This window comes from Manacus vitellinus, unplaced genomic scaffold, assembly GCF_001715985.3.
Source record: "Manacus vitellinus isolate BGI_N305 unplaced genomic scaffold, ASM171598v3 scaffold_8_pilon, whole genome shotgun sequence".
In the NCBI taxonomy this organism is placed as follows: Eukaryota; Metazoa; Chordata; class Aves; order Passeriformes; family Pipridae; genus Manacus; species Manacus vitellinus.
Window position 1 is genome coordinate 25,193,648 of NW_021940864.1, and position 27,455 is coordinate 25,221,102.

At 37.9% G+C, this 27,455-nt stretch overlaps 1 protein-coding gene across 1 annotated transcript in view; it reads right to left on the minus strand.

The window, feature by feature from the left end:
- Window positions 1-16,062, minus strand: part of FMN2 (formin 2) — a 179,042-nt gene extending 162,980 nt beyond the window's left edge. Inside the window, 1 exon segment of the mRNA XM_018085270.3 lies at window positions 16,002-16,062. The gene's annotated coding sequence lies outside the window, so the exon portion shown is untranslated.
- Between the last annotated feature and the right edge of the window lie 11,393 nt (window positions 16,063-27,455).

Below are 27,455 nucleotides of genomic sequence, written 5' to 3' on the forward strand. Positions count from 1 at the left end.
TCCTGTGGCAGCAGGAACCCTCCCCCCACTGCCACTCTGAGCATGATGGAAAATGTATCTCCCCAAGAGGCATCACCTACCATTATATATTCCCTTACATTGCCAAAATCATGCTCCAAGCAGTTGAAAATTGTTTCCTGCTCCCACACTCCCATCCCCATCTCTTTCAGCTGTAGGGACAATTGCCTTTCATGACTTGATAAGCTCTAGGCATGACTGGCAAGGGTCAAGTCAGAAGATCAGAAAATATAAAGTGGCCAGGGTTAAAACAGGTCCTGTCCTTGCTTCATTTAGTTTCTACTGGATATGAGATTCTGCTTTTTCTTTTATTATTTGTTTAAGCAGTATTAAATCCTGCCTCATGCACTGTATTTATATTAAGTGGAGGTGATCCAGCTACTGAGAAACCTAGTTTGCCTATTGAAAGATTTCTTTTATAAGGAGCTTGAACCTAGCAAGCAATGATCCTAGGTTAGATTTGACTTGCTTAGGAACTTTTATTAGGTGTATGAGAAAATAATGACTAGGATTTTCAAATGCCTGTTAAATAATGCTGAACTTTCTTACTCATATTTTCTAGCTAGTGAGAACTAACTTTTAAAATAAATGTATCTTAAGAAGCAGGGTCTCCAGCAATGCAACATTTGGCAACTACGTGCTGCAGAATGTCCACTGATTAGGAGCCAAAACCTCTGTGAAGTATTTAACCTCCTGAATTTTTCACCCAAAGGTAATAATACATTTATGCATTGTGAAACAGAGTAGCTCGACATAACAAAAACCATAGATGTTCCAATAAGTCCTTTTATTGTTTTCCCCTGGCATTTCCAAATTCTTACTGATTCTTTATTATAAGACATACTTTTCATCATAAAAGCTATACAGAACCTTTCACAGTTACTTATATGGGAGGAGTTGGCTGAACAGCTGCACTCAAAACCCTGCCAGCATTCTGGAGATGTATGCATTGCAGATCAGGGTTAGATCACAGAAATAGACTCTGAAAATCTGGGCCTTTGTAAATACTACAGCCAGAGACTCTTGTATTTGGAGCACGAGGTGGTACACTAGTACTGCATCCAAACCCAAGCAATAAGGAAGTGTGAAAGTCTGGTTTATTCCCCACCACAGACTGAAAAGTGAGGTATCTTGTGGCATAGCTCCCACTTTTCCTTACAAAAAGTTCATTTCAGAAAACTCATATATTGAATGAAGGTCACCAGCCGTTGTTTGTTAATATATGCTAAGCAAATTTGATGCAAAACAGTGTAGGCTACAGCATGAAAAAAATAACTAGTAAAATATCTGCTGACCAGACTATCAAAGCACAGATAAAGCAGTTTCTACAACTTAAACCACTGTAAAGTCAAAAAATTTGAGTTAGAGTCTAAATTATAATTTATATTTAGTTAGAGTCTAGATTATAAATTTTATTTTCTAAGAAAATTAAATTTAAGGAATAAGGTTATTTCTTCAGACCTCAAAATAGCTTTTGAACACAGTAGGAGACAAAGTTGTAAGATGGAAATCATTAAGCCTCTGCAAAATTCACTGTTTGGGTAGAGGGGTGAAAGATAAGCAGACCTGACTGTGTCAGTCAATCAAACAGAATTAACATAGTTTAGGACTACCCACCACAAGCAAGCATTTCACAGAAAAAAATGAGAGTGGACAAGATTTATTGTACTAGAGGATAGAGAAAGGAACAAAGAATACAAAACTGTAGGAAACTGGGCCTCCTCATTTTCATTCCTTAGAAAAGAACATATTCTGTTAAATCAAGTGGAAAATTATATATTGTCTTGTTGGTTTTCTTGGACAACTCCCAGAGTACTTAATGATAGGTTTGAAAAATATAGACTTTGATCGTATCAGTGAACCTTTTTGCCTGCAGAGAGCCCAAAATGTCACAAAACAATGGCAGATTTTTGAGCCTAGTCCTTTTCTGTAGGAGAAAAGGGATTAACTTAAGTACTTAGAGCTCTAATTTTATCCTTTCTACTGCAAAAAGTATGTACTAGTCTGAAGGAAAAGTTGACAAAGATAAAATTTTTCCTGATATTCTTTTTAAAGTTTTTAAAAATCTCAAACAATGATTGCTTTTAAAAATTTCTGAAGAGAAAAGAAATTACATTAATTTTTTACCCTCTTATTCCAGTCATCAATTTCTGTTCTGTTGCATATACGTACATGAATGTGTAAAAATTTGGGTCAAATAAAAAAAAGCGCAGTTGATCAGCTTTCAGTTCTTTTTAAAATACCAACCATCCTCCTATCAAGTGCCATAAGCATGTTCCCCACAGAGTGAACAACTCTGGGGCAAGCTCCCTCTGTAAAACAACCAGGAAAATTAATAAAATGTGATAATCTTGATTTTGTACAAATTTGTTACATTGTTTCAAATACTTTTAGCAATTAGAAAACATTTTTTATAATATTTCCATAATCAGATTTAGAATTAAATGAATCCAACCCAGCAAGAGAGGGAAGAACATCTCTTGCCTAGCCTTTGGTTTACTTCAGTACAGAAAATTAACAAAGTGAACACTGCTTGTACTAACAAACAAAAGTGCATACCTCTGTCTGTTTAAGAGTTCATAGCATGAAGGTCTGTGTAACTAGAGTGAATAATTTTAACTAAAGTTAACTAAAATTATAAACCAGCATCCCATGCAGAGAAAGATGAGAAGCCAGGAAAGGAAAGGAAGTCTGAGGAAACCAAAGAAAACTGTTGTATCTATCACATATAATACTAGTGTCTCAGGCTTTTACTTCCTCTTACTGTGATCCTTTGCTGTTGTCACATGATGATCAGCAAAGGCCATCTATACAGGGGTTTATAAGTGCTGTCTTCACATTTCTGCCTTTATTTATCTCCACAGTACAGCTCAAACCGAAGTCACTATAGCAATTATAACAATTCAAGTTCATGCCTTAAGTAGAGATTAGGGGAAGTTACTGCAGGAAATATTATGGATAGATGCAGTTTCTAGTATATATGCTGCTGCTAAGAGCTGCTGATGCACAATGAATAGTATTCTCCAGTTTAAGAGGTTGTTGGTTGAGTTGTGAGCCCTCTCCACTAAAACCATTGCCTTGTCTATCCCTGTACAGCCTTAGCTGGCCCAACACTTTCAGTTTAAGGTTTTATATATTTTCAAATATATTAATGGCAATAGGCAGTACAGAAATACCAACAGTCTGTTACAGGATGAGGATGGTCACCTCACAAAACAGAGACAGAGAAAAGGCAGAGGTGTTTAACCCATTCTTTGCCTCTGTTTTCAACATGGATCATAGACCAAGGGTGTCTCAGTGCCCTGAGCTGGAGGACCATGACTGCCAGAATAATCAACTCCTAGTCGACCCTGAAATTGTGCGGGATCTGCTGCTCCAGCTGGATCCCTACAAATCTATGGGGCCTTAGAGGATTCATACAAGAATCCTCAAAGAGCTGGCTGATGTCATTGCAAAACTTCTCTTGATTTTTGAGCAGTCTTGGCAATGGGGTAAGATCCCAGCTGACTGAAGACTGGTGAACGTTGTCCCGGTTTTCAAGAAGGGCAAGAAGAAGGATCCTGGAAACTACAGGCCTCTTAGTCTTCCTTTAGTGCCTGGTAAAGTTATGAAGAAGATTATTCTGGGAAGTATTGAAAAACTAAGTTCCCATATAAAGGACATGAGCAGAACAGCATAAAGAATACCTCTCAAAGTACGGCAGAATTGGATGTTGTTATTGGTGCAATTAACTTGATCTCTATTCAAGTATTTTGTGATTTGCCTGTTCTGTAAAATCTGCAGTCCATTAAAGCTGCTAGCCTGCGGGTCAGCAGTAATTTTCAACTCCTCTGCCACAGTACGCCAGCTGGGCTAAAAATTCAGTTATATACAGTACTTGCTAATGTCCAATCTGTCCTGGCTGATTAACTAGGCTGAACTAGCTGTGGTAGTACTTACCTGCACAAAGAGAGGTACAACTATGTAAAGTGGGCTCAATCCATAACTTATGTTTTATGAGGGACCCAAAGCCTAGTTAGCACAGTGAATTCCTACTGATTTTGTAGTTAAAATGTCTTCCCTTTTGTCAGCTGAATAGTCATCTTAGTAAGCCAAGTTCTGGCGCTGATAGTCAATAAAGCAAATATGTTGCAGATGATCAGCTGGCAAACTATTTAACTACAGTAAGACAAAAGAAACATAGTCCAGATAAATAACCCAGATGCCCAGATAAAGGTCCTGAAATTCAATTCAGCTGATAACATTTTTGTACCAAAAGTATTATGCCATGCATAGGCTCCACCACTGAACATGCAGCTTTTGTAGGGGTAAATACGTAGGGCAATTAGGGTGATCCAGTTAGGGAATGAAATGTTCATTCCACCAGCAATGGAAAGTTAAAATTTTACCACATCAGTCCTTTCCTCACTATACGCATTCCCAGTCTTTCATATTCTTATGCCTTCTTCCTCAACTTCAACATCTTCTTCTGACCAAGTATCTAATATCAACTGTCCTACTGAATTTTTTGTCCTAAGCAACTCTTCTTTGACTGTCTCCACCACTGCTGTATACAAGAATTTTTTGTGTAATGTCTCATCTTGTTTTATGATTTATCCAAGGTCATTTACAACTAAGTGTTCTCAATATCTTGGGTGACTTACTTCTAGCTACAAAACAGCATGTCTTCTCCTGTACTTGTTTATCTTAATTAATTTCTTTTTCTGACCTTGATAATCCTGATGGCTCCCTTCCAACTCAGCATATTCTATGATTCTATATGATTCTATGAAAATTTCACAGCCTAGAGTGCTTTGGAAAATTAGTTATAGAATCTCAAGTAATACCTAAGCATTGATTTATGCAACAACGAGCAAGAAAAATTTCAAACAAATTATGATTTTTCCCCTACTTTGCCAATATCCTCTTATTAAGATCTTACATAAAACTATTTAGAAAGTATAGTCCTTCCCAACATCCAAGCTGGTCAGTCTAACACATTAAATTATATGAGATACGATATTTCCATTTCATTTATGTTCAGGAAAGATCTTCAAGTAAACAAAATTGAAATAGCAGCAGTCCCAAATTTAGCTTGAAGAAACTTTGTGTGAACTGTCCATATAGCAGCTCATCTTTTTGCATGTGTTTACAATAAGAAGGATGAATTATGCCCTAAGAGGGCTTATGTTTCAATTTTTTTTACATAATGTACTCAGCACTGAGGAAAAAAACACTCCCTGGGGAAAAAGAGATTAAATGTTCAATTAACAAAATTCTGAAAGTCTTTTCTAAGCCAGTTTAGTCTTAACCTGGGGTGTTATTATAGGAAGAGTTTGTGTTACTAAGTGTTAGTGTTAGGCTGCCTTAGCATAGCCTAAAGAAAGAGGGAAAAAAAGATAATGAGAAGACTCATGACTTTTAAATAGGGTATTTGTGTTATCATGTGGTGCTTTATTTGCTTCTGTGACAGAAATCTTCCAAATATCTGAAAGATTTCAGGATATATTACCTTAAAAATTATTTTAGAAAAGGGATTTGGACTGGTGGTAAATATGGTTTAATATTAAGTTTCTAGCAGTGGTCTGTACAGACAATGTTGCAGGAAGCACTCCGAGCCTAAGCAATGGGAAATTTCGTTCCCCAAATGTGTCATCCAGACTTATAGACGTCTTCAGATAAGGGGGTTCATTTTAATTGTCTCAAAACTGCAAACAGCATTGTGCTGTTCTTGCTATCATGTTATCTATGTCTTACACTCAAAGATACGTCAGCCAAAGTAGGGACCTGTTGTACCAAGCACTAAGCAAAATGCTGCAAGTGCACCGTTCCTGCTCCAGAGAGCTGACAGTCTAAGTTGACTCACATGGATAACCTCATTAACTCAATTACATTTATTCTCTTCCCACTGCCTTTCACTGCTTTTGCACCACAGGGCAGCGAAGAGGTATTTTATATCAGTAGCCTTCCTGAAATTATGGACTAGAGATAGATTCTTGATGTGGAAAGGACAGACATCCTGGCTTAGCAAAATTAAGTGGTCATTTCACATGTAGAGCACCATGCAAGTATGAGTGAAGTGGGAAAAGAAATAAGCCTGTCAACACTTTCAAATCAAAGGACAATAAAGTACAGAAAGGCTCAGGACAGTACAGAGCACGTGTGTCACTGACATGGGATGCATATGACATGAAATGGTCAATCACAATGTAGCATTATAAGGAAGTAAAGTAAAGGAAAGGAAGAATTGGAAAAGCAAAACTGAAGACAGACGGAAGATCCATCTTTTCTGTAATATATCATAAGGAAGCACTGCTTTGAACTCTGGTTTCCGGGCAGCTCAGTTGTGGTTGTAGACATTAGCCTCATGCTTCCATTTCATCCAAATACAAGAAGTCTCAAGCACTGAAAAAGCAAAGACCTTTTCTGCCTCACAGATACCAAAGCGCTGGACTTTTCCTGCCCAATTGCAGGAACATATCAACTCATGTTGATTTACTAAGCTTAATTTTCAACCCTTACTCTTACCATTGCTGCTTTTGTGGCAAGACAGAGTAGCCCAATGTGAGTCTTCAAAAGAGAAAACTCTTATGATAGGATCAATATAGACATGAGGCACTAATCTAGATTAAGGCCTTACTGCGCACCAAGCACCCTGTAAGCATAACAGAAGACAAGCTTTGGGATTTTGTGGTGTTTGCTTGGTGATTTTTTTGGTGATGGTTCTGGTTTATTTTTATTTTGCCTGAGGCATATAAAGCAAAAATGTGCAATATTAGAAAATACACCTTATTTTAGTCTTGTCAGATAAGTATCTTACATCAGTCTGAGAAACAATGAGAAAAGAAATTGACAAAATAGTTTCAGATCCTACTTTTTTTCTGTTGCACTCCACTGAACTTACTGTTATTCACTCCCATTATGGACTATTCATGACATGATTGGTTTTTTTTCCATCATCTTGATTAGACACAAGCTTCTTCTGTTCCCTCTAATTCAACACTAATAAAAAAATATCTCAAGTGCCATAACAGGGTTGTAAGCAGTCCAAGGTTTCTGTGTAAAATTTTACATTATTGCCAGCCTGACATTACTCCCTCTGACATGGAAATCAAGCTGTGTCCTACAGAGGAAATCAGATGGCTTCACAGTAAACCACAGTACTCCAAGTTGTCTGTACAGGCAGGAATAAGTCAATTAAAAATAGCTGTGAATAAACATCTGTTTAGCAGTATGCAGGTTCTAAGATTTTTCTGATAATAGAACTCAAGAAATTTCCATATTTATATATGGAAACTGTTTTTAAAGATATATTTTTAATTTAACTCCTATGGTCCTCAGCACAGTTAAAGCCCCTTAAACTGGCATTAGCCCAAATCGTGTATTAATAAGGCTGCTTTTGTTGCCAATTAAAGCCCTAACTGCATGGAAGATTTCAGGGAGACCTTAAGGCAAAATCGATACCAAAGGCACCTTTATTTACAAATACACATATATCTTGACACAGCTGCCTTATTCCTCAATCAGAGTCTTCTGCAGTTGTGTCCTAGAACCCTTGATACTCTAGTTGGTGTAGCTTGAAACAAATAGATCCTGCCCACTGTTTTCTGAGAAAGGCATACAGAGAAAAGACAGAAATATCTTGTTCATGACCTAGAAAACTATTTCTTACACAAATATTAGCATGTAGCTTAGCTTGTATTTCAAAGAGTTAGAATGTCAAGTTACTTAAAAATTCCTTTAATTATAATGTCTGCTGTGAGCTATTCATATGCTTTGTTGATTATTTATCATTCCACATCCCAGTTCGATCATGAAAATAAGTGCAGAGAAGAGAGCCTTGAAATATTTATAATGAGTATATTTAAGGGCAACTTTAGAGAAGGTAAATTTAAACTCTCCATTGAAATATAGCCTGTATGTAAACTGCTGTGCTAGAGTAGAACATTACAGAAAGTCATAGAGTTCTGATGCTAAAAAAAATGCTAAAGGCCCAGGGTGTTGCATGAAGTAGAGAAACCTCCAGATCAGAATTTAATGATTAAAACTATTTCAGAGCTATGTAAAATAAGTTCTCACTACTTAAATGTCCTTTTACCTGGCACATCTTGATTTTTGCTTTATAGAACGATTTGTCTAAAGACTACATGAAAAGACATTCAACCTCACTCTTTCCCGTTAAAATAATTTCTTAATAAAACCTCAAATACAAGACGCTTCTGAATTCTTTTGCATTTTTGAGTGCAGCTGGTTTCTACAGGCACACTGACATAACTTGGACTATGTTATTTATTTATTTCAACAGCTTGTGGCTTTTGCACACATTTCAGACTGTTTCTTCTGCTAGAAGAAATATCCACAGAAACTGTGTTTGTATTGTTACCTCATTTATCATCTCAAACGAGAGAAAACAGGTCTGATGTACGTGAGTAAGCCACGTACTTGGTTGGTTATTTTTAAACTTTGGGGGTATAACTTTTTGTCTTTGGTAAGATTATTCCTCCTCTCCACCCCCCTTCCTCCCCCAAACATCTCTAGACAACTCAACTTTATATCAGTTAAAAATTATAAGAAAATTATAATAAATAAAAAATTATAAAATATAAAAAATTTATTATAATAAAATCCAGTTTAGGGAAGAACAGTTGTAGATCTTAGAAGATTGAATATGAGCTGCTGTAACACATCCTTATCTGCTACTTATTTATTTATTTAACACACTCATCGTGTTTTTCTTTGAGTATTTATCTTTAAATCAAAATCCACATCCAGCATAGATAGGATGAGCACAAATGGTTTGACACCACACCAAGGCTATTTTGGAAACATGATGGAAATCTCTTTGGTCAAATTAATTGATACCTACTTTTCTTAGTTTATCCCTACCATATCCCCTCTTGAAGGCATGCAGGAAAGAACTTTTGTGATGAAAGAATAGGAAAAAAAAACATCCATGCAGTTATGTAGCCTGGGTCACATGAATATAAGTTAGTCAAATATTATGCGGGTATCCTGAAGACCCTTCCCTGTAGTTAAACAGGAACACAAGTGGTGTGCTGTTGAAGCAGCAAACCTACTGTGACTGTGGTGGAAGTATGGCCTCTATCCTGTTCACGTCCTACTTGTAGACACACTGTAAACAGGCTGCAGAGGAAAGAGAAGAGAAGCAAAGCGCAAAGGACTGCAAGTTGTCATGTTCTGAAGCCACTGCTTGCTTTGAGAGATTCTCCCATAGCATTAGGACCTGGAGCCACCACAGATGAGAAGGAAGAGTCTATGCAGGCACAGACATTTCTTCCATGCAGCCAGGAGCATGCAAACAGTATTGGGTTGTAATAAGAGAAGGTAGCTGGAGATCGGGAAGAAGGAGCTAATTATTGTTCCCTTTTTTTCTTTCAGTAAAGTAGTATCTTATAGTGCACATCCTAAACTATCTGCCATAGGCTATCCAGTGCTTAGTCTTAAAAAAGATTTTGTCCTAAATGACAGACAAAGTTTAGAGAACTCAGCTGAGCATATAATGATGATCAACTTTTTAACAAAAACAAAAAACTTTTTCTCTTTTGGATTGGGAGCTTCATAGGGAGTTAGGAATTCAGTTACAGATTTTCTGCTATGCTTTTAGACCTTCCAATTTCTCTGGAAGTATGTGCATATGTTAAGTGCTATGTCTTAAATATATTTAGCTACATTAACACCTTTAGAGGCAAATGCAAGCGTATGTCTGCAGCTGCTGCTAGTCCAGCCATCTCTGACTGGTACACTTTTCTGTCTTTGATACCACCCATGCAACGCTCCAAATAAGTCTCATTCAGATGTGCACAGAGTTCAATTCACTCTTTCCGTCTTCTTTGCTAAAAATACCCTTTACCCTTATGCACAGCTGGTTACTTCATGACATTCCTTCTACTTAGAAGGTGGAAAACCTCTTAAGAGCCTAAGGCTGTTCAGAACTGCTCCCTGGGGTGGCTATAAGATAAAACCCCAAATTCAGCCTTCTATCCTGTGAGATAATTCCAATATAATCCCAGAAGAGTTTCAGATACTGCCAGCAACATGTGAGCCACTTAGCCTTGTGTGCAGCCAGAGTCCTTATTTATTAGATCACCAATTTTTTTCTTCAACTCTTAGACCATTAATTTCCCAAATATACCTTTAATAAAGGTAATAATAATAATAATAAAATGGTCATAATGCAGCCTTACCTTGTTTCCTGCCAAAACATATTCTGATGTGGACTCAGCAACTTCTGTTCCGTAGAAACACTTTCACACAGACTATACTTTTATGAGAGTCAGAATGTCTGGCTTTTTTGCTCTGGGCACCATTTCCAGTCACATGAACTGGGAACAGTTTGATTCAGATGTTAACAGTCACTGACATTTGCAGGAATGTTGCTTGGAAAAAAAAAAAATCATAAATGCTTAAGAAATTTCACTGCTTAAAAGATTTAGCACAAAAGTTATTGAAAATAGAGTATGTGTTTTATTTGGAAGAACATAGGTGTTCACAGTAATATGGAACATAACTATATATTATGTTTTGGAGCAAACCATACAGAATAAAGCTTTGTCTCAAATTTCATGTCTTTATGAGATCACTAAAGTAGGACTGTGCAAATCAGGGAAGAATATGACATTTTAATTTTAAATGGATGCTGGAGTCTGAGAAATTAAATGGGATGAATTCCACAACCTGACAAAAGTAGTGGATAAGACTAAATCTGTGACTGGCACCTCAGCTTCCAGCAAACTCTCTTCCCTCTCTTCATTTATTTTAAGTATCTTTTTCAAGTCTGTAAAGTGATATTTTTTTTTTGTCTTAGATTTGAAGGAGCTCTCCATCTGGGGGAGGGGAGGAGACAACAGATTTGTGGTTTACATTTCATAGGACTACAGTAATGGAGACACTCAGAGTACAGCTCTCTTTTGTTCCAATTTCAGGCTCACAGAAAGTCTCATGTTCAGAAGGTGACCTTCAAGAGGCATTGCTATGTCCCTCAATCATTGTATTACAGGATAAGATGTAGCTGGGTCCAAGCATCTGACAGACTCTTACTGCTCTCTGTGTAAATGGAAGTTACATGGATTATTTTAAGCCTTCCTCCCACCTGAGATACTTCCTTTCTACGCTCATTGGTCTTTTAAAGGGACCACAAAAATCGAAAATCTCGTGAAGCCTACAAAGAGCATTCAGAAGTGTTAAAATCTTTTACCTTTCAAGATCAGTGAGAGAGGAATAACTTAAAGCCAGCTAAATGTAGACAGATTAAAGCAATACACAAGGAACATATTGGTCCTTTATAATCTTTGCTTGGTTATGGGAGCAGAATATTGGGATTTTTCTAAGGAGAAACAGAGGGAGGGGGATAAGGAAGTTATGTTTCCTCTTTTCCCATTAGTATGGTTTCCACAGCTCTTGCCCCTTTGCCAAAGAGGTAACCAAATGACTGGCAAACCAAGTTTCCATGCCATGTACAGGACAGAAAATAAGTGTGCAGTGGTGTAGAGCAGCAGTTCTAACACAACTAGTAAATTCCTGCTGCCTAGTGCAAGTTTTGCAGGAAATACCTATACATATTTTGTGGCTGTCAGACTTCCTAACTATGTGCAGATCAACTGTATCATACTACTGTACTAAGTCCATCCAACATTTGTCAGAAATGAGCTGATTTTGTATGTTTGTATGAGCAATCAAGGACAGAAGCAAAGAGCATCCCTTCATAAATTACTTAATTGAGGTTTTTTTGTTCAGAACCTAATGGTAATCTAAATCAGTGATCATGTCCCTCCAAGATTAATTAATGCCAGGAAACTGTCCCTTCCATAAGTATGTTAGACTGAATGAGACTGAGCTACACAGTCAGTGCTTGTGTTCCAAAGAAATGGCTAGGATATGCAGAAGGCACTCTTTCAGTTAAAAGCTAATATCCATTTGGTGTAGCATCCATAGGCAAACGAGTTTGATGCCTGCAAGTAAGTGAGAGTAGATATAATCTTTTAATTTGTTTTGAAAATTCTCTTGAAAGATTCCCAATTCTTGGGAATGACCCTGTATACACATCCTGAAAGTTAAACATAATGAGGCAGTGAGTAGAACAGTTTTTTCATTTAGTTTGAAAGCATGAGATATTACTATTTCTCATATTTTCAGCCTAGAGTACAGCTAAAGTGTTTATCTAAAATAATATATAGTTTTATCCAAAAGGTGTGAAATTTCCATACTCCAGGAGGAAGAATTTCAGCGACCTTCAAACATAGCCATGTGAACTTTAGAGTATTCCTGCTTCATGAGATTTCTGCCCCAATCTAAGATTTAAAGGACTAGGCCTATAGGATATTAGGTAGCTCACTAATTTTTCCTCCCACATATTGACAGCATTATCATTATTAAGGTACTGAATTAGACAGATCAAAAAAATCATGGCCATCCGAAAACTCCACAGTCCAAAAGAGGGGGATTTATCCTGCCAGAGTGGGTTTTGTCAGAGTGGGTTAGCAAGGTTATTATGAAGACATCATATGAGACTATTTCACGGAGACAGCTCATGAAGTAGTGAACGATGTAAAGATGTTCAGAAGAAGGAAGATAGAGCAAGCAATACAAGAAGCTACAGGACAGTCAGAGAACAAGAAAATACATTTTGTTTAAAAAAACCATCTGCCCTGCAAAAAAACCCAAGCCAAACCAAAGAAACCCCTCCACGATTCATGGCAAGATTGCTTTAGAAATCAAATGGGAAAACTTCCTTTTGATTTCATTTTGTCTGTAGAGCTGTCATCCCAGCAACTTAAACAGATACTGAATATGCTACAACTCAGCAGCCTACAGAGCTCCCTCCCCTTCAGTTATCAGACTGTGTGTGGGATCCCCTGAACCTGTGATCCTGGTTTCAATCTTCCACAGAGGGATGTGCACTGATCATTTAGTGAGTCACACACGTGGGTGGATTTTGTGTCTTTACCACTACATGAGCTAATTTAACCACTGGCGCAAGTCAGAGAAATTGCTCCTGGACCCGTTTTCCTCCAATTGTCAAATCATTCTATCTTAATGTTAAGACAAGGTTGATAAAAACTAATGACCTAAAAGGAAAGCATGTGTAAGGAGGTGTTTTACTACAATGTCTTCCAATGTTCCAGACAGTCAAGACGGAAAAATGGATTTTGTTTTTTCCTACCTGTCTGGAAAAAAAAAACAAACAAAAAACCAACAAAACAGTGAAGTTGCCATATTTAGTAGCACAGTCTAGAAAATCACAGTGATGGAAAAGCCAGAGAACATGGGAATTTTTTTTGTGTGGTTTTTCTGTTTGTTTGTTTACTTTTGTGCAGGACACAAATAGAAATCTTATTTTAGTGAAGTATCAGTAAAAGGTAGTATGCATTAAAATCATTGCCCTGCCAAAAACCATACCTAGGGCAGCAATACAAGGATTTTTTTTTCCCTGTCCAAAGCAGCATTTAGAGTGATATAAAATGACACTAGCTGCCTTTTTCCCCCACAGGCTGTTGAAGATAAGCTACAAATGTTATTTGTTGGAAGCTGAGTCACCAGGTACAGCAGCTTTTGTGAAGAATCTTGCAGAAGTTCTCCATATTAAGAAGTCAAAACTCTTCTTTCTTTATGTAACACAGTCTTCTCAGAGGAGAGAGGGCCAATGGCCCTCCATACTCTGGAAATGAAAAGTTACATTAGATTTTGAAGGATCACAAGGTATTTAGCTGTAACAAGTGCCCACCAAGTTTTAATCATAGTCCCATTACTAAAACAGGGCTTTAAGACTGAAAGCCACACGTGAAACTTAAGAATTGTAACTCAGAGCACATCACTCTGATGTTTTAGAAATTCAAAGTAACTAACAGCATAGTTTTAATGTAATGAAATGTGTTCAGTAGGTACACTTCCCTTTGTTTGAAAGTTCAGCACAGCATCACACCTCAGTGGAGGCACTCAAAGGACACAGGAAAAAGACAAATTATGGAGCAAGATGAAGGTCCATTATTACTACTTGGAACTATCTTACTTTACACATACAGGGAAAGAAAGAGAAAAATCTCCTAATATCCTTTTTTTTTTTTTGGTGGATATTTGGTCAGATGAATAATTAAGTCGTAACTCTATAAATTTGTCTTTAGTTTTTAGGTTTTATTTTACTTTCTGGTCATTATTTCAAACCTGTTTACTGAACTACTGCTGAACATACTGCTTCGTCAGAGTTCCTGCAGAGTAAATTAAGGCAGTTATTTTGTATAAGCAGTTTTTTTATGTGATATAAAGCATCCTCAGAACACTGGATGGATATTATTAAATTTTATGGTAGCCTATACAGAGATAGCACACATTTTATGGGGACAGGGAGTCATAAAGAAATTAGAGTATCAGCTTGGTCTTCACATCATATTCTGTGTTTCAAAGGCAGAGACAGAATTCCCAGAAGAGTCCCATCAGACAGCATAAATGGACAGAAATAGTATAGAATGTGTCTACAATAACTATACTACTGGAAAATGTGCAATACTTGCTCTCAGCCCGAAACAGCAATTCATTGCTCTACTAGCTGATGTCAGCTGCAGGAAGAAACATCAGGCAGGGGATTCTGAGGAGTATCATAATCTCAGTATATGGGCTGTACTCTATTACTTCAGAAATTAGGTGCAGACAGTGAATAAAGTCAGTGAATAAATACTCTCAGTTCTAACACTGCATCTACTGGGTCTATCATGCAGCTTCTAAAGGAGAAGAATCTCTGTGACGAGAGAGAAAGAAGATAAAAGCTAGATTGATAATTAAGAAAATAAAGCTGTTACTCTTTATAGCAAACCACAGAGTTGCTTTCCAACAATTTCAAGGATCGAGAAAGTGTTACACAGTTCAAATTGAAACTTAATTCTAGCATCTGTCATCATTTCAAAACAGATTCTGGGAAATTCACACAGCTGAACTTGTCACCTGGTATTGTTTTGTCCCTTTTACAAGCATGAAAGCATGGACAGACACTGTACTTTTTCAAAAACTGTCCAACAATTAAGGAACAGAACTGCCTTGAGCCCAAGGCTTGTGTTCAAGTCACTGAAGACCACAATCCTTACCAAAAAGCCCACTGCCCTAACTAAAGCTGTATCCCTGTTTTGAGCCCCCAGCTGGTCCTCAAACTCCACTTCTCAGAAAGGTCTTGAGCTGTAGCTGCTTAGTAGTGCCAGTTGCACCAAATAAGACAGACGCTGCTTAAGAACAAAGAGAAGAAGATTTGGCTGTAGATGCAACCATGTCCTTTTAAGTGTTCCTCAAGTAAGAGATGGAGACTCTATGTGCCAGTGGTCACATTGAGTTATGTTCTCTAACATTTGTTACAAATACATATCCTGCCTAAAGCTGAGGCTACAAGTGCTGTGACAGATTTTCTCACGCTACTTTTCAAACCAACCCACCAGTCTGAAGTTTGCTACTGACAAAAGCACGTTGTTTTGGTGTACAGTTTGCATACTTTATATGATACCTCCTCCCTATTCAGTTATTTTTCCTCATTCAGTGCTAAGTTCCTTGTTTAAAAAACAAACAAACAAAAAAACCCCAAATTTTCTCTTGAAAATTTTCCTCCCTCCACAGCAAACTCTGAATATTTTAAGATATATGCATGATTGAAGTTTTTCCATAATATTCTTGTTCCTGAACTTGGCAATCTTCCTGTGTTTTAGTTTGAAATAAAGCAAGTTACATTTTGTTGAATGGTTCCTACCCTTAAGATGCAAAACATTAGCTGTATAATCAATATTTTTAAAAAATCCTAAACATAATTACTTCTGTTTTCAGAAGGCTTCTTGCAAGACATCTTTATGGTGTACAGGATAATGCTGTCTAAAAAGTATAAAAATATAAAAATAACCCCCCAAACATTTAAACAATTCTGAATTTAATGAATATATAAGGATACATTTCTTGAGACAGTATCTTAAGACCCAGTAGAAGCCTGAGGAATTCACTAAAATGACAGCAAAACTTACCTTAAGAAGAATCAGAATGGAGGCTCTAGTTTCTCTTATACCTTGTATTCAATCAAGTGCTTATGGCAAGACTTAATGCTGACTCCTTCCGCCTCTGTAGTGGGTCAGAAAAAAAAAAGATAGTCAGAATCTAAGCACTCCGATAGGTTTGGCAAACTGAATAGAAGTAACATCTGGCTCCCTGCCTGAAATTAATTGGAGAAATATATTACAGGCTCTGCTCTTATCATCAACTGCCAAGAAGCATTTAGATAATGCTTCTTTACAAGAGGAGAAAGAAAGATTTTTTTTTTCCAGAATGATGCATGTACACTGTCAGGCAGATAACAATTAAGAACTTACTGGTGAATACAAGAGGAAAAAAAAGTTACGTTGTTTAGTTTTTCCTTTAAAAAACCCCCACAATTCCAAACGTAGAGAGAGATATTTTTTCCTATGAATTTCAGGATGAAGAATCCAGTTAATAAAATTTAAGTTTTAAGATGCTTTGCCTACGTATTTTGTTTAAGCACTGAAAGTCAGACCTCCTTCTTCCTCTTTTGTTAGATCATCAGTAGAAATTACCATGTCTGCAGGGGTGTGAAACTGCACCTGTGACTCCTTACCAGCCCTCCTGGCTCTGCCACAGGTGTCCCAGTGCCTGCATCAGAATTACTACTGTCAGCAAGGGATTTTCATCTAGCTTTCTCTGTTGGCTGTAGTAGGATTCTACAGGGAGGAACCAGAAAACAAGAGACTGAAAAATATGGGAAAACAGAAAAAGAAAAGCTCCCTGGAGAGCAGAATTTGAAAGACTCTTTTCTGCTAAATGGCTATTAGCATAACAAATTACATGGTACACAGACATCAGGGTAATCTCTGTTTATTATTATTACTGTTTATTATTATTATCTGTTTATTATTGTTATTAACCTTAAGTGAGCAGGTAAAACTGAGCATACCAATATCTTACATTTGGACAAAGATGGATGAATATTGTGGCAGAGAACAGAACAGGAAAAAGGAAAAAATAGTAGAAATCAAATAAGGTGAAAATTAAGATAAGCAGGCAAGAAAGAAACTAGAATAGGAGACAAAAAGAGATTAGGTAGAAAGAATATGGCAAAGCTTTTTTTGTTCTCCTTACTTCTTGCATCACATGGTAGGAAAGGCCTGGAGTGGCAGGCATTCATTAAGAGCATGGCCATCAGCCTGGCTCCCCTGAGACAAGTGTCCCAGCAGGCTGCTTTTGGCAGTGGCAGAAGGAGTTTCACCCCAGCCCAGGATCAGCCCTGTGCTCACTGTGACTGATGGGGTATCAGGACTTAGCCTGGCTAACAAGACTCAGCACATTGCTAAAAGAAGTGCTGTGGGGAACAACCACATGCTTTCAAGCAGGAGGGAGCTGTTGAGTACCTTCCAAAAAGATTGGCAGTCTTGCTGGCATAGCTGAAGGATTTTTCTCCTCCTCACTGGTAGCAGATCCTCTCTGTTCTTTCTGTATAGTGAAATGCAAACCTGTGAAGTCTGGTACTGAATTGTTCTGGACTCATTTTAGGCAAAACAGATGTAACATGGCTTCACAGTTCAGAGTTATTCACTGTAGGCTGGCAAGCCAAGTAGAATGACATCTGTATGATCCCCAGCCTTTTGGCATTCACACTGATGAGCAACACCAGTTTTCCCCATGCATACAAAGTTTTTTAAATCATCACTGCAGAACTTACCTTAGGCTGGTCTGGCTTCACAGGGCTGATAAAAGCTTGTCTCATACACAAAAACATCTGGTGTGGGTTCTGCAGTGCTAGAGGTATGCTTGGTGACGTTCTGTAAACTCACAGGGAAACAGGGAATTGCTGCCTAGATAGAGAGCTGGATGAAGTTAGAGTAATGAAGACAGGAGACAACTGTGGAACAGCACAGTAATTAGAACATAAATAGAGATTAATCTTGAGGAAAATGTTTATATTTAGGTACTGACAAATACTTGGTTTTGATTAAAAGCAGTGCTGCAATTTATTCAACTTTTCCCAGATTAATTTCTACAAATAAAACTGTGCTAATAATTTAATAATTTTATATTTTTGTCTCAGAATATGATATAAATGAGTGCACATATAGCAGACTTTTGGACCTGCACGAAGTAAATTTTTGTATCAGTTAACTAAAAATATTACAAACTAAACCATGAGAAAAAGGGTGATGGTCCCAATATGAGAATATATATTATCAACTCTTACCTTTTCATCGAATAAGGTTTAGGTATTTGTACAAAGGCAAGCATGTGGATGGTTGGCTGAACCACAGGTTATGACTCTACCAGCTAGAGTTTCATAAGGAATTAGTTAATCTGTGAAAAACTTTGTGAGGTTTGTGCATTTTTGATCATAATAAGTGTACCTGTTTGGTTTGTTTTCACACACATTTGTTAGGCTTTCCTGCATAGGAAATAGCATAATTAGTAAAATAGCTTATTGGAAAAATAAACAATCCAGAGGCATGGGTTGTCAGTCACATTTATTGATACAGCAAACTAATTAAGTGGAGCTAGGCTTAGCTACCAAATTAAAAATCTGATGCTGAAATTGGGAATCAATCTCGCTGTTAGTATTGCCAGTGATGTCATGCGGCGAAAATCCCTCACTCAGAACCCTTTGCGGCGAATGAATCCATGGGAGACAGACTTTGTCCAGGAAGAACTCTCTTGTAACTTTATTACTACATTTATATACAGAACAGAGCCCGAGCTATCAAGCCAGGCGAGGTGTTACTTATCTGCACACATACCACACAGACACTCCCGTGGCTGCCTTCAGCCACAAAGAACAATCATACTTCAAGCAGCTTTCCAGCTTGACCTTGTGATTCTTTTCACACACACACTAATCTTAGCTCTGGCTCGCTTGGGACCACAATATTTTTGCTTTAACATTTTCTTCTTCTTCTTCTATTATCCAGGTGGCTGGCTGTTGTCTTGTTTAGCTGCTCCTACATCGTCAGCAGGACAGTACTTAGGAAAGGTTATAAGGGTCTGCTTTACTGTCCATTGTTACATTTTTTTCTTCTACATCTAAATAAATAAATATGGCTAAACTAGAAATTTATTTAGAATAATTACTATTATTCAAATATACTTCATAGATTTGGAATCAAGTTTTTCTTCCCTAAACCACATATATATGAAATTTGTATAACCATCCAACTCCAGACAGTGGAGCATTGGGAAAACATCACAGCATAACACCAAACTGACAGAAGCTTTTAAAAATCACCATATTTATCTTCCTGCTCCTCAGTTTTCCCTTCCTAGAGTCCTTCTCTGATCCTTTTTGTATGTCTTCTGATCCCTTCTTGTATATACTGAAGCTGCTCTCTCTCCCCAGGCCTCAGTTCTTGTTCTTCCACTTCTTTGCTCTTGCTCTTACTAAAATGATATGAAACAATTCATACCTGGAAATGAATGTGAAAGACCCCAGGTATGATGGTGAGACAGTTGAGAATTATAGTGTTTTCATTTGTCATTTGGGTTTAACAGGGAAAGGAGGCTAAAAAATGATGATCCTTTACTGCCAGGCAGAAAGAAACAGATCATATAGGGTAGAAGCTATTAATTTTTGGGTGAGTGGATTCTCAAGGACAACAATATATTAAGATAAATATTTTTGAAATTAAAATATTTGTACTTGGAGAAAAAAACCCACCATCTTTCTTGATGTCAGTGGCCCACATAAATGATGCAAAGCCTTAGAGCCTGTTGTGAGGTAAAAGCTCCTGAAAATGGTAACTCATTGTCCTTTAATGTTAAACAAAACTTGCTAAAAGCCAACAAGCAGCAAATCCTAAGCTTGAGATAATATCACAACAGTTTCCAGTTTCTGAGATAGGTTCATGCATGTACCTGGGATTCACAGTATCATGTTCTTGGCCTGGAGGGCATCTTTCTTACCAAGGAAGGCATGCCCTTGTGTAAAGACAAGACTTAGCAATGATACAGTGCTTCTGCAGAGCAGGAATTGGTTAAAGATGTAGGAAACATGGTGAGGGTCAAACTCCCAGTCAATATGGCCAGGGGAACCACTGGGTGCCAGCTAGAGAAGGGCAGGAGCCAGGGGAGGTAGAAGGCAGATCCTGCCCACTTGCAGAGCCTGGAGCACAGCCAGAGTGCACTGGGAAGGAATGAAATCAAGCACAAGGGACTTGACTTGCTCCGCAGCATGACTGCAAAGGCGAACCTCACCTTCTAGTCTTTGCTTCCAGGAGTCTGTCTGTGCATTGCTTTACATGGGCTTTAGAAAGGGAGGCGTTTGGTGGAATAGGTGTTCAGACATCACGGTCCTCAGGTCCATGTCTTGGACTGCCCAGAGAGCTGGCAATATGGTGTAGGAGAATGTAGTAAGATGAATGTACTTGCTTAGAGTGAAAAACACTGAGATGATGCTGACTCCCTGCCCCCGATTAACTCCTGGTTGTTCTGCCTTTGAGGAAGACACCAGAGGAACAATATTAAGCAGTTCTGTTACAAGTTTTCTTTTTCCTTGCAACATTTAATGTTCAGTTAAACATCAAGAAACATGATCAAGAAACAAGAACTGTTTTAAAAAAGAGATCTTTTCTTGGTTTTTATTTGCGCAGAAAGAAGATTTTAAGAATAAATACCATTTAACATCATGTACTATTTTATTTGGATGATGTACATCATCCAAATTGTAGGTGTATATAGATATACAGAGGCAGGTACTCATATAGTTATATATTTAATGGTAAAGACTACAAGTAAATTTAATAGGAAAACATATTTAATCAATTTTCAACAATCTAATTTTTTAAAAAATTAAACTATCAACTATCTTGTTATATTGTCATGCTTTCTTTGCTTTCTTATAGCTTTTTTTTCTTTTGGTAGATAGCTGCTGTTCAGCTAGAGAACTGAACAGCACTTATTCCTTATGGTGTTGTGAGGAAATTCCGGGGAGTGAGCACAGCTTTGCGTGGCCCACTGCCCTCTCTCACATGATCATGCAGTGCCACCTAGTAGTTGCTGCTGAGATTTACAGAAAAAAAAAACAACACCACACTTAATTGAAAGTAATTACTTCTCTAATGGGTTATTAGAGAAGTGATTTACTTTAACTCTTGGAAGGAGAGTTGGTCGTGTTGCTCCCCCACCCCTACCCATATGTTATTGCAACATCATTTGTTTAAAGAATATTTCGAAAAGTAACTTTATTTCAATTTTAGAAGGCTCACATTTATTACTGTGCCATACAAAATATGTTTATCTGAACAACATACAAAGTTACCAGACTTCTAACAGACAATTAAGAAGTAACGCTCGAGAAGACCAGTTACTACAAATGTAATTGATCACAGAAAAAGAATTTTCTTCTACATGTGACAAAATCTTATGGAAGTAGGAGCAAGAGGTAGCTTGCATTGCACTACAGGAAAATATGAGTGTAAGCAGGCACATGAGAGTCTCCAGCAGTAACACAGTGTTACTCCTTGGGGATGCTCCTGCAGTTACTATAAGGACACCCTTCAGCCTGAACAATGGTAGCAGTATGTTCAGCCTCAATGTAACTAGGCAGATACAATGTAACCAGGCAGATACAATGTAACCATAAAAGGACCTTGAATGGCTTAAAAACCAAAGTATTAATTTAATATCTCCTACCTCCTGACTTCTTTTAAATAGAAAAAAATATTTTTAGAAGTCTCTAATTCTGGGAGTACTAATGCATGACCTTTCCATTTGTATTGTCGAAACTGATTTTATATCCTGGATCAATACACTTTCCCCTCAGAGAGAGAGAGAGAGTTAACAGACTTTTGCAGAGCAGTAATGTTGTACAAGTATTTGAGTGCCCTCAGAGTGATGCGTGATACCAGCTTAAATTCAAGTCCTTTGATAAATGAATAAGGTTTAATATTTTATAACCAGTATTGTCAGTTCCATCTGATCTTTAGACTTTTGCTTGGTTTCGGAATTTTTGGAAGGTGAGTATGCAAAAGTGTCTAACTAATACAGGTCAGCTTCCTGTAAAAGCTGAGACGCTCCACACAGATATAAGAACCGAGTACATTAAAAATCCCACCAGACTATGAAATGGACTTTTTTCCTTAATTATTTGTTGATCTGTTCAAAAGGATCCCGTTTTCTTAAGCAAGCATCCTTAAAAATGTTTTTAGAATCACATGTTGTTTTAGAACATCTTGAAGAATATCTGTGTGAAAACACAAAAAATCAGTGGATGGCACTGTTGGCTTGCACACAGTGAATCAACTTCTAGATTATAAAATACATAGAGATTTTAGGCTTAGCTGTATATGGGTTTATGTTTGCCTAGCAATTGCAGATTTTGCTGGATTTGAGCAAATCTATCTTTCTTAAAGTTTATTTTCATACTGAAAACCACCAAAACTAATGGTTATTTAATTCTGACATTTTGAGGTTCACTTGCAGTAAAATGTTAAGACCAAATAATGGACTGAATAAATCATCCCTTCAGTCACTGCAAGGAACATAGCAGGTCTTGAAATACTGACAATTGACTGCTTTTAACTCCTTAGTTAACTCTTTAGTCTTTACTCCCTCATTCAGGCTCTGATGACTTTGTCCCAGTTGATCACAAGTTCCCATAGAAACCTTGAGCTGAGCTTCTTTGAAAGAAGATAAGACAGAGACAATGACGTTGCTGGAAAAGCATCATGTGGTAGGTGTGCAGAGAGGTAACGCAAACCCAACAAAAAGGCAATCGCCTTCCCTGCAGCACAGCACACTGAGATCCTTTAACGCTTGGTAGCATTTATTCTGTGCTGCAGCTCAAGCACTGCATGCTGGAGGGGGAAACCTGCAATTCTTTTTTCTGCAGATTGTATGTCTAGGCAGAGGGATAAGGAATTGCCAGGCACCTTTGAGGCTTCCATCCTTCACAATGGAGTTAATTCCATTGAAAATAAGTACACTTGAAGGTTGTACCTAGGTTTTGAATACAAACCAAACCCCAATCTCAATGACAAACTTAATTGGAACCTACACAGTGGACCGAGAGTATTGTATGCTCTGTTTGTGAGCTTGCTCAAAGGGGAAAGATGAAAACTCTCATGTCTTTGATGGATGGACCTAGCACATGAGGTGTGTTGTGTCTGTGCTGTGGGCTTTACAGTGTGATTTGCAATCCAATCAGCCAAGGGATCCCCTCCTGAGTGAGCCCTCATGTAATTTGGTGGTAGCATCAGAAGCCTGTAAGTAAACCAAAACTTATTGTTCTGACAGTGTGGCACTTAACTGCAGGCATCCTATCCTAACATACATACGAGGCTAAATAGAGCTCAATCAGAGAAACTGCTAAGGCTCCCAGAGCTTGAAACATTTTAGTATGCTGCCTGCATTATGAGTCCAGGTATAAGGGAATACAGCCTGAGGGCTGGAACTAGAAAATAATGAACACAGAAGAAAGATTTCCACTGAATTTCATGGGCTCCCTTTGTCCTCAATTCTAAATTCTGGCTGTGATGGATACCTAGCTAGGGACAGAGGGAACAGATCCCTCCTTCCCTTCCTCCCTCTCTCCCTTCCTTTTTGCAAAGATATTAATGTTGCTACATTTTATTGAAACTGAAATTTTAAAGCTATTTGTTGTTTTAAGATAAAAGGAAAGAAAGAATGCACTTTCACTTTTTAAACTGAGCGCTGTAACTCTAATGTACTAGTGAAAGTCCTAGACAGTGGAATGCAGATTGGGATTGAGTAAAGGTTTGGGGATGTTTTTCAGTCACTTTCCCTGCTGTGGACCTCACCCTGCCTCTCTTGCATTAAAAGTAATATGAGTTAAAATACGCTCTAAGGGACTTTGTTTTTTTGACTGAAAGATCCTGAAGGAGTCTTTTATCCTGACAGATAATGCATTTTTGGCATGTCTGTTGTATCTCCACACTTTCAATCTAGGCACCCACTGTTGTCATGGCTACAGTATCCATACTCTGAAAAATAATAAATAAATAAAATGCCCTTGATCAGAGTAAAAGAAAATAATATTTTTTCTGAGTACGTGAAAAGTAGTTTTCTGCACTAGACTTATTTTAAGATTACAATTTTATATTACCAGAATTGTGTTTGCCAGTCCAATTTTATTCCCACAAATTTGAAGCTGGAATATACTGAGCCAATCTAGTCAACAACTGAGTTCACGGCTGGGCACTGCTAGAATAATAAGCAGCACCAAACCTTGAAATAGATCAGGAATCAGCATTCCTCTGCATTACCCTGTGAAGGAAAATCTCCCTCAGAAATTTGGCAGGGTTTTTTATCCAGAAGGGGCTAAGAATCTCTAATCTATAAAAATCAAATGTTTCAAGATAAAGGTAGCAAAAAATTTCTTCAATGCAAGTAACAGGGGAAGTGGGGACAGAGTCTTTGGTGTAACTCCATTAAACATGGAGAGAGTCAGCTTCAGGAATACAATTAAAACAACGTGTTTCTAAATGTAACCTCAGAATAATTGTGCTAAACAGTAGATGACTCTGCTTTGAGCCAACTCATCTAGCCTCGGGATCTGAAAAGAAATAGCACAGATTTGTAATTCTCTCACTGCTGAGTTTTGTAAAGCTAGTATAACTATAAATTGACAAGAGCATTATTTTAATTTAAGTTTACATAGCCTTATCAGACAAGGCAGACAATCTCCACTGCCTGGCTGTTGGGAAGCTTTTGTGAAACTCAGCATGCTCTCCTTGTCATGCCATCCTTCCCCTGTGGCTGCTTACAGAAGTCTCTAGTTGAGTGCCACAGCCAAATTTTTATCTCAGTTGTGTTTTTAACAAGCAAATGCCTTCACTGTGGCGCACAGGTATAACTGCAAGTAGGGTGTGCAAATTGCACAGCTTGCCTTCACTTGCTACCATTCTTCCCAAAATGTTCAGATGAAGCCTGCTTACATTACTGTGTGTCAGTGTGTTTCTGTAAGGTTAAACCCTGTCTGCTACAATGCTTGCACAGATTTCTTCCTTATTGAAATGGAATAGCTCCTCTGCCCTATCACATATAAACACTGCTGCTCTGGATATTGTCTTAAGTGTCTGATTCTGAAAGATTTCATTTCTTGTTGGCAATAGCAAACCTATTTGCTAATACAATTTAGTGGAATTTTAATCAGCAGCACCAGGCTGCTCACAGAGCAGCTCCCAGACATCTGCCATACATTTCCCATATCTGACAGGACTTTTCCCAAGGCACATGCCATTTATCAAGGAAGGCACGTGATGCTGTCTGTTACCAAAACCTGTTCTCCTAATGTATGTGTAATGAGGTGGCTAATGCTTTGTGAGTAGGAGCCTTTATAGACGCTGACATGAGCTAAATAATACAAAAGGCTTTTGAGTTATCCTGAACCCCCCCCACATATATATTTGCATAAAAAAAGAAGTTTCCAAGTATTATTAAAAATTTAATACAATATTTTTCTTTTAATTTTTCCTTTGATGCTCTCTGTTACTTATAGGAAGAACAAAACAGAAAAATGCACTGTCTCTCACTATTGTGGCAATATAAACACCAAGAAGTCCACAATGTCAGCCCAAAGAAAGCATTATAACTAAATATTCTAAAGCTGAAAATAAACATTTACAGAGAAGAAGGAATTGTTAAATGCAATGTTCAGAAAAGACCACACTTATCTACCCAACAGCCTTTCTGAGCTCAATACTGCAAAAAGTAATTCTGATCCACTTATGATTTTTTTGTGTTCTGGGCAAATTACAAGTTCTTGCCTTCTGGTATAAGAAAGAGTCCAAGAGCTAGAGCTTTTTTAAAAGCAGTCTTTCACCTTTCATCTGATAGCAGATACATATTTATCCCTTTTTTCTTGGAAGGCAAAAGTACTGACTTCTTCACCCTTGCTGTGCAACATTTCTGCAGGCTAAAGCTGCTGTTGGGACCACATCATCCCCCACGTCCAGAAGCCCTTTATATTGAGCACTACCTTCTCCAGGTGCGCAGCTATGCAGCTCTGTATTTCTCCAGAACTGCATCCTCTTATTTCCTATTTCTTTCTGGGGTTTTCCTACAGCTGATCACCACAGACTGTTTCATACAGACAGCTACACCCCTGCTCAGTAATGTTAATAGCAAGAACCCCAAGATAGTTTTGGTCAGTATGTTTCTTACTGGGAAAAACCTCCTCATCCCCACACATTTTCTCTAGCTAGGGCCCGGGTCTCTCATTTTCTCCTTCACAAAACACGTATTGTACTAAACCCAAAGAACCACAGCATTTGCCTAGTTGTGTTCTCCCTGACGTGCTGTCTGTAGTCACCAGCTTGATTTGGAATCCTTGGCAAGCTTTTTCACTTCTGTGAGATGTTGTCCGTGAAACTGGAACAGTCTTTGAGACTACATAGCTCCTTGCCACTCCCTCCACAAGAACAACTGTGTTAGCAATTAACTGATTTGTGTGTTTACAGGATTAAAGGATCTGGTTTCTCTTACTAGGTCAGTTTACTCTGCTGTAATTAGCCTTATCCTCTTCTTACAATTAGTGTCACACCAAAGCCTCAGAGCTTAACACAGCCCAAACTTTAGGAATGATCAAATTTATATATCCTACCAGTGTAATTGAAAACAGAGTTTGTAATCTTGTATAACTCTGTAGGTTCTGCTAGTATGTGTACAAAACACTTTAAAATGGTAATTTAGGCTTGAATGTAAGAGTTTTGCTTAGCACAAGGATAATGAAAGTGGCCTAAGAGTTTCCAGAGAAATCTATGTGAAGCATAATGGAATCAAAAGCTACATCATGATCCCAAACAGCATCTTCTGTATTGCTGGCTAAGATGTTTGATTCAGTTATTCTTGAGCTTTACTCATTGGTAACAGAAGAAATCAAGGCTACTAATACCCATTCCTACTGATGCTCTCTTTAACATCATCTGGAGCTCCACAACCTTTGCTGCAATCCTTAAGATTGTCTCAAATGATTTATCACTTACCTCCTCTCTTTGGATAATTCTTTACTCTGGTATTGCATGTCCCACAGAAGCTTAACCACAAGGAACAAACTGTTCACCAGTGATTAATCATTCTAAAGCATGTAAGAAGAAGAGCAACTGCTATGCTATGTGAGTGAGGGGATGCTGATACAGGTATTGCACAGATTTACCAGGCATTATGTTATCTCTCTAAGAGTTGTTCCTTACGGGAGAATAATAGTCTGTATAGTCTATATACATGCATAATCAAATAATCATAGAATCAGCTGGGTTGGAAGGGACCTCCGAGATCATCAAGTCCAACCCTTGATCCACTACCACTGCGGTTGCTAGACCATGGCACTAAGTGCCACATCCAGTCTCTTCTTAAAGACCTCCAGGGATGGAGAGTCCACCACTTCCCTGGGCAGCCCATTCCAAAGTCTGATCACCCTCTCTGGAAAGAAATTCTTTCTAATATCTAACCTAAACCTCCCCTTGCACAACTTG